General features: G+C 41.9%; 1 long non-coding RNA gene across 1 annotated transcript in view; it reads left to right on the forward strand.

Annotated features, from left to right (window-relative positions):
- The window catches only part of LOC139801964 (uncharacterized), a 193,557-nt gene extending 186,283 nt beyond the window's left edge, over positions 1–7,274 (forward strand). Inside the window, exon 14 of the long non-coding RNA XR_011728431.1 lies at positions 5,399–7,274. This is a non-coding gene — a long non-coding RNA (uncharacterized lncRNA). The remainder of the gene's footprint in view (positions 1–5,398) is intronic.
- Positions 7,275–14,968: the final 7,694 nt, after the last annotated feature.

Raw genomic sequence — 14,968 nt, forward strand, 5'->3', positions numbered from 1 at the left:
TGGCTCAGTGGGCTCAGATTTCTTCTTTCTGGGTAAAGTTCACCTTTGCACAAGGACTGGGAAACTCTTCTCTCCCACCCTCCGTGCGCCGAGGAGCCCGGGCAGGATCCTTTAAGGGAATATTTTCCTCTACCCAAATCATTCTGAATCACACTAATTTCTTAAGGCACAGTCACATGTGGCTCAGAGGTTTATTTAATTACCAGTGCACTGGTTTGCTGGGAAGCCTGTAGCCTTGCTTTGTTAAGCAATGCCCCATTCCCATCTCATAGAAAGTATCCCCAAGTGCATCCCAGCAGTTTTCTGTCACGACAGCCCCCAGTAAAAGTAACTGTACACAGGAGTCCTTTCAGTGCAGTGTTTTCCAGGTTCATTTCCTGGGTGTCCTTGTGCTAGGACTCTTCATCCACCAGGTGAATCAAATGCCCATAAAAAAAGGCAGAGGTGGTGAGCAGTCAGGTGTTCCCTAACCATGCAGGATGCAAATGCCCATGGTCTGCCATCTTGTGCCAGTTCATCTGAAGCAAGCACGTGCCACAACCTGAACATTCATGCTCTGCTTTTATGTCAAGCTTTGTGTTTGCTGAAGTTCAGTAGAAATAGTTTGATGCTTTCTTTTGAGTAGTAACAAATTGAAGGCTCTGCTCCAGCTGTTTCTTCCATGATTTACAGCTATACACTTAGGCAGAGTTTTCCCCCTCCAGTTCTTTACCCTGATCAGGAGACAGAACCAAAGGAATAGAAGGGGTCCCCATTTCATGCCCCAGGCCATCCTAGGGAGGGGATGGGCAATCCTGTGCTTTATCTCCCCAGCTCTCCCCCTGTGATGTGCTTGGAGATGTGACTAAGCTGAGAGGAGCTGGAGCAACATGAGGCAGGTGCGTAGGAGGTTGCCAGTGGGGTTGTTCCAGCTTCCACTGGGAGTCACCTTGACCCAGAATTACAAAGGAAGTGTAAAACTAAATTTCTTCTTTCCATTTCTGCCCCACAAACTGCACAGCATAAAATGTGTCGCTTTTCTTGTTTTCAAATAGTGTTTTTCTATATGCATTATTAATGTAACTAAAACCCAAACCTTCCCTTTATCACTCCCTGGACACTCACACTTAGAAATGTGTGTTATATCATTGTCTGTTTAGAGATGGTGTTAACTTCTGGATGGTTAAGAAAGGTGTGATGTTGGGGACTGTATCTTTCCTAAAAGAAACAGCAAAGTTCCTTGGTTTGGTTTGGGTTTTTTCAGAACAGCAATGTGTAAGGGTCTCTCCTGATCTGGCTGTGGGATAACAGATGTCCTGTCCCACCAGACAGAAGCTGTGGTTTCTCTGTTTCTATGATTGTGCTTGCAGAAGTCAGTGACTTGACTGTTTTTCCCTTTTTAGTATTTTCCTGATAAATATAAGTTTAAAGCCCAGAATGTAGCCCACTAATAAGTTGTGGTTATTTTGTTCTATCAGGCTTTCATCTGGATAAGCCTGAAGAAGACTTAGGGTGCCAGAGGAGGAAGGAGTTTTATGTAGCTGGGGGTTTTTAGCAAACTATCAGAAGCTTTAGGGTTTCACCTTACTCCTGAGAGAAGTTGCCAGCAGAATACTAGGTTCTCCTAGTATTCAAGAAAATTACTGACACCTCTAAGAACCCAGGTGGGGACTGGAGTTTTGGTTCAGTGAGACTTTAGAAGTCAAGATTCCCATTAAAGCTGTGTGAATTCAATGGAGAATTTTCCACAGATTTCAAGAGCCTTTGAGGTGTATCATGTATCTCATAAGGTAAAAATCTCATGGGTGAAAATCTTCAAAACCTAAGTTAGGTGGACTTGGGCAGGAGGTCTGTGTTACAAGGGAAGGACACATCCACTCTCTTTCTGAGGAGAAGGTGCAGAATATCCATCTCTTGGCTTATTTACAGCATGATGAGGCCTCAGAGCAGCTGCAGCCCACTGCAGGGATGTGGCCACCCATGCAACTTTTGACCCTCAACCTTTTACCTGAGAACATTGTGCTGCAGTGGAGCAGTCAGGAGTCCCCAATGCTTTAAAGCCCATCATGATCCATTTAATTCAGGGGGGTGGAGGCTACAGCTTCTTGGGTCTCTGTCCCCCTTCCACCATGTGGGAAAGTAGCTCTGTGGGAGGCTGAGGGATGGGAGCCGACCAGCATTAGCATGCACACCCTGTGGAGTGCCTTTGGGCAGGAATTAGACAAGATAGTTGAGTTGAAACTGGAAGAAATTACTCCTGAAGCACTTTATGGTGGACTGGAAGGTTTTGTTTCTAATGCCTAGAACCTGCACCCAGCTGCAGTTGGGAGAAGCTGGCTGCTTGACTCTGGGCACTCTCAGCAGGGCCAGGATTTGAACACCAGTAATTAGCAGCTAACAGCAGGGCTTTGGTGTGCCAGGCAGCAAAGGGGTCCCTTCTCCAAACATCTGCCCCCATCACCCTGCTAGGAGGAGAAAAATATGAGCAAAGGGAATTAAAGTGACAGCCCCTATGATCAGGCACGTGTCACTGCCTCCAAGGCTGATTGATCTGGGCAGCAGGTAGAAAAGACAAATATTCACTGGAGGACCTGGAGAAAATGGAGGCAAGGCAGAATGAGATAAAACCTATTAGAGAGAGTGTTTTACAGTGCAATTCCTTGGGGGGCTGGGAAGGAAGAAGGAATCTCGCTATCAATGAAAAAAACCTTGAACTATAATTAATTTACCTTGTCTGAACTTTTTATCACATTTTTACTCTATTTCCACGCATAGGAAAAAATGCACCAAAGCTCCCATACTCTGTATTTTCAGTACAGGTGACTGTCTCCCCACAGAGCAGCATGGTAGTGTGCTTGCTTGTGATGGTCTTGGACTTCAGTTCCAGATGAAATAACCCAGACTAAAAGGGTGTTCATGGGAAAGGCAGGATGAGAAAAGATGCTGCTGCTGCTGTCTGAACTGCCTGGCTCCTCCACACTACCAACATAAAGGAGGTTTTCTTGCAAAACTGTAGGCAAGAGACTAATCTCCCCTGCTTGCACTCAGCCAAATGGGGCTCTCCCAAGGCTGCTTATGCCCCCAAGTCAATCTGGGATGTGCTAATCAACCCAGATTCTCTCCCAGATTCTTACAAAAAGAGGCTGGGAAACCAGACTACATAAATAGTATTTCAAACAGCTGTAGTAGATTCCAGCTCAGGTACCTCTGTGGGTTCTGAAAGTGAACTTATGCCTGTACCCAATGCCTCTCACAGTGGTGTCAGCAGCAGAAAAGCCACTGAGAGGTCTGATCTGCCTGAAACTCACACAAGCACTTTTGGTATGTAGAACTAAAGCAGATAAAAACAACAGGAATCCAGTGAAGATCTGAACCATTCCCAGATTCAGGGAAGCTTGAATCAGGGCTGGAGTCTGCTAGAAAATCGAGGCTGAATTTTGCACTTTTCCCTTTGTAATGTTGATTATACAGAAAAAGATGAATATATGGAAGGAAGAAAACTCTATAAGTACTTTTGCAGCGTAAGGGCTGGTTGCAGTACTGTGTACTTTTATGTAGAACTCAGTAAAATGCATTTGCAAACATAATTACAGATACAGCAATGTTCTCTAATAATGGATTATATAAAGCATGTTATGAAATGCATTCATATCAAGTTCTTGGCAAATTATACTGCCTTCTGTAACCAGGTGTTATAAAACCAATTCTGGGTGTATAGGAATTACTGACACTATGTCTGTACCCCTTAAATACAGTTTCAGGTGCTTGTTAAATGTGCTGCATTGGGTGGTGGAGTTATTTGGAAGTGCTGAAGTTATTTGGAGTTATTTTGGAAGTGTTGGAGCTGGCAGCACAGAAGGGGAAGGTGTTCTTGGGGAAAGGATGGTGATAAATGGTGTTTCAATGGGGCTCAGCTGACTCCTGGCTCCAAACCTACAGGTTGATCCAGCTGTCCTCATGTGCCACAATATTTTGCCCTGTTTTGTAGTCCTGTAAATTCCTATCAAAATATGTAGCACTTTGGTTGCCTAAGTAATGAATGAAAAATAATTAAGACCCTAGTCCTGGATTAATATTAAGCATTTATGATGTTGCTTCAGTTTGCTGAATTCTCACATGAAGGTTTTTATCCAAAGCCTTTTCAGTTGAGTGGAAATTTACTTTTGAGTTGGGCAATCTCTGGATAAAGTTTTGGTTTAATTTTGTCAGATTATTTCTTTAGGGCAGAAGGGATGTTATTCTGAGTTATTGGATTGTGTATTTTGCTGTGTCATGAGAAAAAAACAGATTTCTTATTCTACTTCCTCATCACTAAAAACAACCTCTAGTAGAAGATAAGCAGAACCAGTACAGATAAAAAGGAAACGCCTTCCCTTTTCTCCTTGCAGTGAACCTTTACCCAAACTCTCTTTTTTTGTATGGTTCCTGTTGTTGTTCATATATTTCCTACTTCTGCCTAGGACAGGGAGCACGGTCACAAGCACACGAGTTCCCATCATCTTGTTCCTTTCCTATTCAGAAAAAGCTTTTCCAGCCCATTTTTTGTAACAGTGGATGCTTGGGTAGTTTGAGAAAGCAAATAATGTAGGGACCACCATCTCAGCAAACTACATTTTCAGCTTGAGCATGCAGCTGCAGAAATTTATCCCTCAATATATCAGATAAAACTTATTTTGAGTATGAAGTGCACCATATAGCAGGCTCAAGGCCCAGTTCTCTGGATCAGGGGACCTGGCTGCAATTTCAAGCTGGTTTTCTGCATATTTTTCCTATGAAATCCAAGTAGATTATGGTGTGTAACCACTCTTTTGCAGACATGAGAGTGGGATGCAGAAGCTCAGGTTTATTTCCATCAAATCAGTTACACTGACCATTTGCAAAAAGTTTCCCTCCTTCCCCAAAGCACTTCACAAATACTGTTGGAGGCTCAGAATGTTCTTGCACTTGGGTAAACTTGTTCTTAGAGAGGTTAAGTGATTTACTTGAAGTTTCCCAGTAAATCAGAGGTTGAGGTAGGAAGTGAAACAGGATCATGGCTGCAGATGACATCCCTTAACCTTCAGAGGGGCTACTGTGTGCAAATAAAGGCCTGACCCTGTGAGCATCCCTCATGTGAGCAGTGTCTCTGAAATTAATGGAATGTCTGGTGTGAGAAGAGAGCTGCAATATTGGCCTCTTTAGGCCTTTCTCTGTGAAGTCTTTAATATTTCCCAAGAGGTACTGCTTGGCTTCACCAAATACCAAAGTGTCTTATAGCAACAACAGCGAGAGAAATCTCAGTTTCATTTTTCTCCTTTAGTGCTTAAAAGTCAAGATTCAAGGTCCACTCTCTCTGGGTAGGCACTAAACCACGGGGACATGAAGACACTTCAAGTTTCTTGGAAATGAGCTCTGACTTCTCTGCTTTTCTCCTTCACAGGGAAAGAAGAGATTTTGGGCCACAAAATGGGGCTACACATTTCTCAGCTGGTAAAAAAAAAACATAGTCCATATTTCTTCGTAGCAAAGCTTGGCTCTACTCCAACCTCAGCAATCACAAAGACTAATATATAAGAAAGACTGCATTAAAAATATAATAAAAAAAAATGTCTTCGATAAGAGATAATGAGAATTCCAAAATTCTTTCACCTTTCTCTTCAGACAAAAAGATTTCTAGCTACAAGCCACTTTTTGCCTGCTCAAGTCTCTGTGCTTCTTATTCCTCTTCTTTAGGCAGGCTTGAAATGAATCAAGAGATAGAAGATGAGAGAGTGACATAGGTAGTAAATTATGTAAGTTACATAAAAGCAGGGCAATAGCAAGCAGATTTCAGTGCTAATGCAGACAGCAGAGATTTCTGCTGTTAAGGAAGAAAGGAGGGAACCTGCAGCATCAAGAGGAATCGGCTGACTAAACTCCAGCGCCTGCTCCAGCCTGCAGAGATGGGAGCCTGCCACGGACAGGGAAAGTGGAAGAGACTCCTGGAACCTGCAGAAGTGACAATTCCCTGAAGCCTGAACTTCTGCGATAAAAGGAAAGAGATCATTAACTGTGAGTGAGGAGAGTTTGTGGAGGAGAGAAGAAAAAAGGAGAAAGCAAAAAAAAAAGAAAAAGAAAACACAACTCTCTTTAATTCTGGAGTTTTTAAAAGTGCCCTTGTTTGTTTTCTTGGCAGAGGAGCAGAGCATTTGGCACCCATCCTTGGAAGGTGGCCCAACTGTAAAAATGCTGGGGTTGGCCCTTTCCATGCTGTTGCTAAGCCGATGGCCCAATAGCCGGCAGGGCCCTCTGAACCCCACCCCGCGCTCCGGCTGGATCCAGGCTCCAGCCCGCCTGTATTAAAAGCCTCTCTTCTCCCACTTGCTAATAATAATAATAATTTAAAAAAAGAAAAAATAATAATCCAAAGAAGTGCCGAGTTTATGCAAGCAAACCCAACGCAGCTCATGCCAAGGGGAGCTGGGGAGCACCAGCCCGTGCCCGGCTGGGGAGCCGGGGGCTGGAGGGGCTCAGCGCTGGGCTCCGGTCTGACTTGTTCTGCTCTCCCCCTCTGTTCCCACAGCCTCAAGGTACAGGGCAGAAACGAAGGTGTTTTGGTTTTTTTTTTCTCCTGCTCTCCTTTTTTCTTTTTTAATAACTTTATCAACTCTGAACCCCGGGATGATTTGTGTGTTTCATACACACTCTCTGTGCTTTTACTCTCGGTTAGAATTTGGATCCTTTCCATTCCTCAGTTAAAAACTCTTTTTTCTTTTTCTTTTCTATTTTTTCTTTCTTTTTTTTTTTTTCTTTTTTTTTTTTTTCTTTCCCCCCAGTTGTTTGTGGTTTTGCATGAAAGGGCATTGTTAACTCTTTGCCCACCCGTTTGGAAAGGGCTGCTTTGGCTCAGCTGTTACAGGCATTTCTGGAAGAGCAGAGTAAAGTGCTGGGTTTCAAAAATGCAGGCTGAAAAAATGAAAAGTAGCCATGGAAAAGATTTACATTGAAACTGCTACTGTAGTAGCCTGGGCTAGAAAAACAGAGCACTTAGTATTTATTTTCAAGACCCCTGATGGTTTCTGCAAGACACTAGATGAGACCTTCCCAAGGTGGTGCTTGAAAGCATCGGTAGAGAGAAAAAAGGTGCCCAGCTTGGTAAAAGAATGGGAGAAGGTGGCCAGGGGTGCCCAGCCACTTTGTGCTCACACTGGGCAGGACTGGGCTCCATGTGTGCACAAAGCCTTGCTTTTTGCATGCAAAACAGGGGGATCTGTGCTGGATTGCTACCTATCTCAAAATCAAGCAAGAAGTGCACTTTCCCACTGAGGGATACACACCAAGCCTGGGAATACCTGGGAAAATTTTCACTGGATTAATTTTCCCTATTTTCCATAGAGATAGGAGACTGGGAAGCTGGCATGTCATTTAAACTTTTTTTTTTCCTCTTCATCACCAGTTGCAGCTGCAGAGAGCAGGAATCACCTCTGTGCTGTGGGGAGGCTGCCCCCAGTTCCCATGTGGGTGCTCACACAAAAGCTTTCCCAGCTCAAATCCTTCAGCTTCAAGTGAAGGCTGGAAACAGAGATGGCTTAATACTTGGCAGCAGCTAGGAGAAGTTATCTTTTTCTTTTTTCAAGCAACATCTTATGCAAGCAGGTTTTATTATATTTATGGGTATTTATTGTTTCTGCAGATGATAAAGTAATCTTGTCAGAACCAACAGGAAGGTAAATTTAGCGTTTCATGTTATATGTGAGTTAAATGAGAAAACACTTCTCATACAAGTTCTAAAAAGCACATGAAAAAAGCCTTTCCTATATTTGCACATCCAGTGGTAATTAGCACATGAATATTTTCCATTTTGTTCTTTGAAAAAAATGCTTCTATATTGGTTAAAACAAGTGCATATTTTCCCCAGCATCCTCCTGAGTGTGACTGCTGTTCTTAAAGATTTGTATACATGTTTATATGTATGTTTGTTACGCCTGTTAGTTCAGTTTTGTAGAACAAATGGAGAAAAGGAAAATATAGATTTTTAACCACAACAAGATTCCCTGAAGACAGGTTTTGGTTTTTTTTTTGTACTGCTATAGCAATGCAGCAGCTCGGAGGAAGAGCACAGCATGTAATTCTACATACATCACAGCCCTTTTTTATTACTCTTACCACACCAACTGAATGGAGAATTACAAAAACTGTATCCCTGATTCTGTAAAGATTTTTAAAAGAGGCTTAACTTTAGGCGTACAGGTAACTTCAAAGGGAATTAAGAGCAAATAGAAGATGTGAGTAGTTCATGACAGACGGATGCATTAGAGGGAATGATCTATGCAAAACTGGATCCAGAAGTTTTGGAATTATGCTAATTGACCTTGGTGAGCTAAACAAAAGCTCACTGGAAATTATGTTCAGAAGTTAAACCCAAGACTTTTACAAAAGAATACCCAGTGTAATGGATATTCATATTATTGCATATCTGCTGACTTTTCTATAGGCAAAAGGTGAAATCCCAGCACTGCGGAAGGGAGTGGGAGCATTGCCATTTATTCTACTGATGCCAGAATTTTGCCCCAAACACTTACACTTCCTCTGGCTCTCAGGGTTTTTATTAACTCTGACATGAGTTGCTACATTTATGCTGTCGTGTTGCATGGGATGCAAACGCATTTTAAAATTAACAACGGGCTTGAGCTGCAGAGCTCAGCTCATTGATCACACCTCTGAATCCATCTCGACAAAGTTGGATTAGATGTTTGGTTCAAGCCTCCCATAGACACATCTCTTTGTACTTCCACAGTTCTGTTGGCACACCTGTTGTGGGAAATTTTGTGCTTGTAGCAAATCCTGGTCTAGTGGGGCAAACTAAGCATTGATTTTGTTTCACCACATCGCAGCAAGCTATGTCAGCTACTGCACATCACTGTGTGATCACACTAAAGCCACTCTGACAAAAAGCCACCTCAGCAAGCTGTCATTTTAATGTTTTATCCATTTTCCTTTTGTGTACGTTTGCTCCACATTTCAGTGAAGCCTCATCTCTCCTGCCCACCGCCATAGGCTACGAGTCTGCAGCAAAACTCACGTCTCAAACATGTCACATGTAATGAAAGAGGAAAATTTCACCCCAAACATTCTCATCACTGGCTTTTGTACTGAACTCCACTCCCAGTCAGGAAGAGAAGCTGTACTAGACCTCTTCCAGCCAGGAGCATTAACTGTTGTTTGTGACAGGACATGGGACACCATCACTGTGCATCCACGCCTCTCTACGTGAGGGATGTCCCTGTCCATTTATCCAAACTAAACTAAACAGCTCTATGGCAATACTGCAGTTTAGAGGCCTTCTATATCATAATTTTAAAGCACTTAAGCCTGCATTATCTTTTTTGGCTCTTTATTCATCTAACTAGTTAAGATTTTGAAGACCTAATCTAGTTCCCATTAAGACAAAGAGGAGAATTCCTTTCTCTGTGAAGTGTGATACCTCAGGAAGCCAAAGCCTTTGTTGTCTGCCTTGGACAGTTCTATCTTACAGGCATCAGCAACTCAACCTATAGTTTTTTCTTCATTGGTGGGGAAGTTTTATTCTTATCCCCATTTAACAGGATGAAATCTTATTCAGTGAAGTATGTGAGGAAGTGCCAGTTTCAACAGAGTTGGTGGAATCTTTCCAGGATAGGCTTCCAGGATTGCCAAGAGTGCAATTTGAAGTGGAAAACTATTCGCAAATTCAGGTTGAGTGTAATGAAGAGTTTTGTCAGAAAAAAAATCAGGGGAATTTCTTTTGTCAGGAAAGTTTAAACGGTTCACTTCAGTATTTTCAAAATAAATGGTGTCATTTTGACCTTTCTTCGACCACTGACTTTTCAAAGTTAACCTTTTTTGTTTGTTATTATTTTGAAAGTCATACAAATATTGGACTTCTCAGCCAGAGAGTGAGTTGTCACTACTTTGAGTTTCATTTTGATGTTTTGGAATGGAAGGGTTTTTCAGCTAGAACTGTTTGTTGTTTAAATGTTGGTTTAAAATCAATATGAAAACTTCCATTTTAGATCAGTCAAAGTAACGTGAGTTGATCCAAACCCAAAATTTCTTTGAGGGGGGTTATGTCTGTTCCACAAACACATTGTGTGTTTCGGGTTCAGCCTCACCTGAATCATTTTTTTTCAGTTTGCTGTTCAGCCACCAGCCTGAAGGGAACACGTTGGTACAGCTCCCATCCCAACAGCTTTACAGCTCTATTGTTCTCCTCTGAAACTACCTGAGCTGGGAGCCAGCCACATGGCTTTGAGTCTCCCTGAACTGATGCCTAAAAAAACTCCAGGCAGTCAAATGGGGCAGAGCCCTGGCATCCTGGCTGGCCCCTTTGGTGCTCTGAGTTCAAGACTTTTTCTCCTCCAGGTTTGCTGAGCTCCCTACAAAACATTTGGCTTCAGAAGGAAGGATGAAGGGTGAAAGGGGAATTATTTTCTTTGCAGCTTTTCACTGCTTGTGACCCAAATTGGGGAAGTGTATAAGGTGGGTGGCAAAGGAAATAAATGTCTGGGTGAATCTGAAACTGAGATCTGGGCTAAAATTTTCAGTGGTTTCTATATTAGTGCAAAATGTTCTTTTCTCTCTTGGGAACATAACTTTAAATAAACACCCAGACAGCTTCATCTTAGTTACCAGGAGCTTCCCCATCTTCTGTTAATATCTCCTAATGATGCAATGTAAATGACAAAAAAAAAAAAAAAAAAAAAAAAATTTGGAATAATTCTGCAAGGATGATGACTTTAAACAATTAATCTATTCAGGGAACAGTGAAAATAACAAAGACATAAATTTAAACGTATACTTTTAAATAGCATAATTACCTTTTCAGTTTCAAACTGTACACATGGAAAAAAAAAATTCCAGCCAGCCAAGAGAGAAGGAAACGTGATCCAGAGGATCCCTACTATCCACTAAAATCCTGTTTTTCACCAAGCTAAGTTTCATTAACTTTGTAGCACGGTGTGATGTGTATCTACAGCTCACTCCTACTGCCTTAATTTGTTGCTGTGTGTGACAAGCTGTAGTCTGATCCAGCCTGACAACACCGTGGTCTGCAGAGTGCTCATACAGGATGATACAGCAGGGGCCTGCATCCATCAGAGGGAGAGGATTTCAGATGGCAAACCTTCCCCTGGCAAGTGAATAAATACTGATGGTGTGCTATAGCTGGGGGCAAACAAAATAATTTAAGCCAGTGTTCCCATGGACAATTTTTGTTTCGTCTCCTGCCTGAGTACTTGTTTATTTTCTTCATAATGATTTCTTTTTTATCAAAGTGTAGTGAAAGCAGTGTGGCTTGTACCCATCAGCTCCACTGAACAGAGAAGTGTGGAGCTGCTTGCTGCCTGCTGGAGAGCCCAGCTGTTCTTGTAACACTGCTTCACCTGGGAAGGGCTTCTCTTCCTTATTATGTTGGTAAGAGCACCAGTAATCCAACTGGTTTCTTTTCTATCCAACTTAGGGTTCTCCTTCATTTTTCTGCTATAACTAAAGGAGTTTTATGGCCCAATATTCTTCTGGCAAAGGGGATGACCTGTTCAGTGTCTGCAGGTTAAGGGAGAAGCTACTGCCTAGTTGAAGCTATGTTAGTTGCAGTGAACTTATTAAAAGTTTGGCAGGAAATTAGTGGTATTTTATTATTTAGTGAATGAAGGCGTTGATAATTATGCCAGTGAGCTCATGTTGTAGGGATTATTACAAAGGATCACAGCAGAAATACATACACTTTGCTCCTTGTGTCTCAGGTGTCATCTGAGGTGTTTCTGGGGTTTTGGGATCCAGAATTTTGGGGCATTGCAGAGATCTGTTTTTCACACCTAGAAAACTAACACATACTAGAAATAAAAAGGGCTTTTTATCACCTATATTTGGGCCACAAAAGAGCATAAAAATCCAGGTTAACGTGGCAGGAATGTCTAATGAATTCTTCAGTGCTTTGTTGCCTTCATTTAGGTCCCTTTGGGCTCAGTATCAGGAAGGTCTAGGTAAGAAACTGGGAATTTCAGTGGTTATTCCAGTTTATCTTCAAGTGTCTGTAGTGTTGAACTGCTTTGTTCTGAGTAACTGGGATGATGAACTGGTCAAGTGCTGTGTCTGGGTAGTGTTTCTATAGACTCTGCAGGACAATCACTCATCCAGAAAGAAACTTTCCACTCTATGTGACCATCAGTGGAAATGCTGAGTGTGTTCAGTGCTGTTCTCTTTTTTATCACAGAAGAGTGACATTCTCTGTGGACCCTCTCCAAAGCTTGATCGTGTCAATGAAAGGACTCCTATTGACTTCACTGTGACTTGGAGTGGTTCCTAAAAGTGGGAACAAAGCAGCAGACTTCATAAGTCTTCTGATGTGGTCCTTAAAGTGAGAATTCAGACCCCATGGGGCAAAGGTTTGTGATTAGAAAGATGATTTGGCCTCTCTTTCTTCCTGAACTGAACCATTCTGGTCTTACTGAAGATTCATTCTTTGAGAAAAATCATATGCCAGTCAGCACAGGGGATAGTCAGTCTGTTAAATGCTCTTTTATGCCTTTTATTTTTCTTTATGGTGTGAGATTTGATTAAGGCAGCCACTGCCTCTGTGCCTAGGAGAAGAAGCAAAAAAAGAAGAGAAAAAAAGCCAATGGAGCTAAAACAAGAAGTGAAATGATTGAAGGTGTGGAGGAGAGAGGAATTATCACAGCACTGGTGACACCAAGGTTGTATTGAGAGGCTTTAAGGTGCTGGAAAGCCCACACTGGTACCATTTCATCCTGCACCTTGACCATCCTGCAGACCCCGTTTGTTCCTGGGGTGAGAGAAGGGATGCACAGGGTGCCCATCTTCTCCAATGGCAGGAGGTGCTCACCAGCAGCTGCTGCTCTCTGCAGTCCTTTGCCTGGCCATGGAAACTTCCCTGGACCTTTCCTAGGGAGGTTTTTAAAAGACACTTTGAAAATTAACAGAGGAATTGAACCTCTCCATCTCTGCGTTCCATTGACAGAAAACCCCTTTTAGTTCCTTTCCTGCTGCCCGCCCTCCAGATCTTAGCACTGTGCCCAGCTGTGGTAAAGCACCTTGGGAAGGGAAAGCTTGCTCACCCTTCAACTTTCTGTCACAACTCTTTCAGCATTTGACTCACAAGTGTAATTTGGCTTTATCACTCCCTGAGTGGAGTGGAGAGGCCTGGGTTGCCAGAGCCCGTCCTGTGAACCACGATGTTCCCGTGTGGAACCTTTTTCCACACTGCTCTATATATGTCATTCAAGCTTTTAATTTGATTAGGAGGTTAATTTGCATGGCTCTCTGTGTATTCTTTTACTGGAATATATATGCTATGAAATGGATGATGTAAGTTAATCCAAAGCTAAAGAGGCCAATAAAAGTTAGTTCCTTAAGGAGGAAGAAAAAAGCAGAGTTCAGTGGAAGAAAAGCTTGGTAGGAGTCCAGAGTCCTGACTCATTGTTAGCCTCAAGAGCGTCCTGACTAGCATCAACGTGTTCTGGAAGAGATGTGATTTTCCTACCATATTAATGAAAAAAAAAAAAAAAAAAAAAAAAAGTAATGCTAAAACAATAGGACGGACCCAAAAATTTCCACTGAGGAATGGGACTCTGCGATAAGCTCCTGTCAGAGTGATTTCCATCCTCCTTTGCATAATCTGAGTTTATGGCAGAGTGACAAGAATTTGTGCCCACCATGGAAAAGTGAGCAGCTCTTTTAGGTGTTGAGACTGTTTCTTCAATACCAAGTGGCTCAGAAAGCTAAGAAACAAAATATGAACTATATTTCTGTTCATGGGAGCCACCCAGTCAAGAGGGAGCAGTAGGAATGCACTGTATAGCTGCAGAGAAGCATTAAACCCTCATGGAAATCTGAAAAATGCCTCAATGGCTTTCTACCCATGTTTCTCCAGAACTATAATCTCAAAAATATATATAATTTGGAAGCGATGGTGTCCTGGAAGCTTGGCTAGTGTGAGCTCACTGTTATCTTTTACTTGATCCTGTGAAATAAATTACATGCAGCAAATCCCAGCTGCAGATAAATTCTTCTCCATCTGTTTTCCTATAAGAGAAAAAAATGTAGAATTACTTTCATGCAAGAATTGCACAAGCAAGTCATAAGCTTAAAGACAAAGGAGAAGAAAGTTAGAATGTTTTCTGGTTTAATGCCAAAGATTTTTAAGATAAAAATTCTCTGAAAATAACTGCAATAAACCAATGACTGCTAAGCTTAAACAAACCTCAAGTTAAGTTAAATTCAATTTCACCTTAATATTTTTGAGGAGAAAAAATAGACATAAATGCAGGAAAACAAAGTCTTTATGTCTTTATTGTCATCTCTTTCCCACAATGTCTCCTAAGCTGAAATGAGGTCATTTGGATTTTAGTAACCAGTCCAAGTACAGTGCAAAATGTATTTCAAGGCAGAACTAGAGTTCACATCTCATAAGCAAAGGAATTAACAAAAGTATAAAACTGCATGAGACAGAAAGCACTCAATGCCTAGGGAAGTATAGTTTTACCTGTCAGGAACAAAAAAAATTGGTCTGCATCCATTGCATAGATATAAACTGGTCTCAGCATGGGCTGCACATGAACAAACAGCTGAAGCCTGACCTAACACAGAAAAGTTCCCAAATCAGAGTTGTTCTCTTTTTTTTAAGGAAAATTTAGCTACATTTAAAACTAAAATGGGTAGAACCTTGCAGCTGTGGGAATCAATAATGCTTGTAGTAAAAATGACAGAATGTGCTTGTAGAGTTCTCATTCTAGTTTGCAGGGCACTTCAGTGCCTTCTGTGGACAGTCCATAAAGAGACTATGGCCAGGGCCTGGGAATAATGGCCTGGATAAATGGGGAAGTTGTAGAAGTAAAGCTAAGGAAAAATGAATGTTCTTCAGTGACAGTAAGAATTAAAGTGATCTGGTGTTTCAAGTGCAGCAAACATGGTGTATGAGTATCAGGAATCTGTAAGGGGTCTAAAAACAGCTGCGTGTTTGATAATTACATCTGCC

Source organism: Heliangelus exortis, chromosome 13 (assembly GCF_036169615.1).
Source record: "Heliangelus exortis chromosome 13, bHelExo1.hap1, whole genome shotgun sequence".
Taxonomy (NCBI): domain Eukaryota; kingdom Metazoa; phylum Chordata; class Aves; order Apodiformes; family Trochilidae; genus Heliangelus; species Heliangelus exortis.